General features: G+C 46.4%; 1 protein-coding gene across 1 annotated transcript in view; it reads right to left on the bottom strand.

Annotated features, from left to right (window-relative positions):
• Nucleotides 1-628: 628 nt before the first annotated feature.
• The window catches only part of LOC113213270 (uncharacterized), a gene marked incomplete in the record, with an annotated part of 16,694 nt that continues 16,403 nt past the window's right edge, over nt 629-919 (bottom strand). The window contains 1 exon segment of the mRNA XM_052272961.1: nt 629-909.

Genomic DNA, 919 nt, shown 5'->3' with positions numbered 1-919 from the left:
ATTTTTCGTGTTATCCGACCCGGGCCTCAGCGCGATGAGGAGGTGGACTTGACCGCCTGCTTTACACGGAAGACCAAGGCCGTTGAGCCAGACCGGGTTCTGACCTGACGATCGCCAGGTGGTGCTGACAGCCGTGCGGCGAGCGTGCCGGGCCTTGGGCCAGGGGGCACCGTCGGGGGAGGGTTTGATTCCTGGTCGAAGCGAACTTTTTTGCGGGGCTTGCTGGGTAGGTGGTCATTGGTCGACCGGGTCCACGCCCTCATCTCGCTGCAGCCTTTGTTAGTTAATTCGGATGCGGGAAAAAGAAGCGAATGTAGTACTCAGTATTCGAACCACCGACCATCCGCGTCCCAATCGCGCGCTCTACCGACTGAGCTGAGAAAGCTGTCGTCTTGGGGTAGCTAATCACATAGCCACATTTGTGTGGCCACATGCTAGACAATGGTGACGGTGCCCTGGCACTCTTTGAGCGGCTCGTCTACGTGAAATATAAGATTGGGAACTGTGGATGCATAAGGGAGAATAAGCTTTCTAATACATGTTTGGGTCGAAACTAAAACAAAAACGTTGTAGGCCTACTGTTATTGTCTAGAAACCATGTGAGGTGTGTAAAAAAAGAACACAAACATTGATTCAGTTCCTTAATTTTACTTTTAAAGGTCTGATGAGAGTGGTTAAGGACAGTGGAAGTACAGGAAGAAGAGAATTATAGAACACCAGAATGTATAAAGTTACACATCAAACATAGGTTTTACCACTTTCCATCAAAACTGGAAGTAATGACTATTGTGCATAGTGCAAATAAATTATATTAAGCAAGCAATGCTTACTACTAAACAAGGGATTTCACCTTGAAGAAGTTATAGAATCAAAACTTTGTTTGAAAACCAGATTTTCCTGCTGAGTAATATGATATTTT

This window comes from Frankliniella occidentalis, unplaced genomic scaffold (genome assembly GCF_000697945.3).
Source record: "Frankliniella occidentalis isolate FOCC.00 unplaced genomic scaffold, Focc_3.1 Scaffold234, whole genome shotgun sequence".
NCBI classification, from domain to species: domain Eukaryota; kingdom Metazoa; phylum Arthropoda; class Insecta; order Thysanoptera; family Thripidae; genus Frankliniella; species Frankliniella occidentalis.
This window is presented reverse-complemented; position numbering and strand designations above follow the sequence as displayed.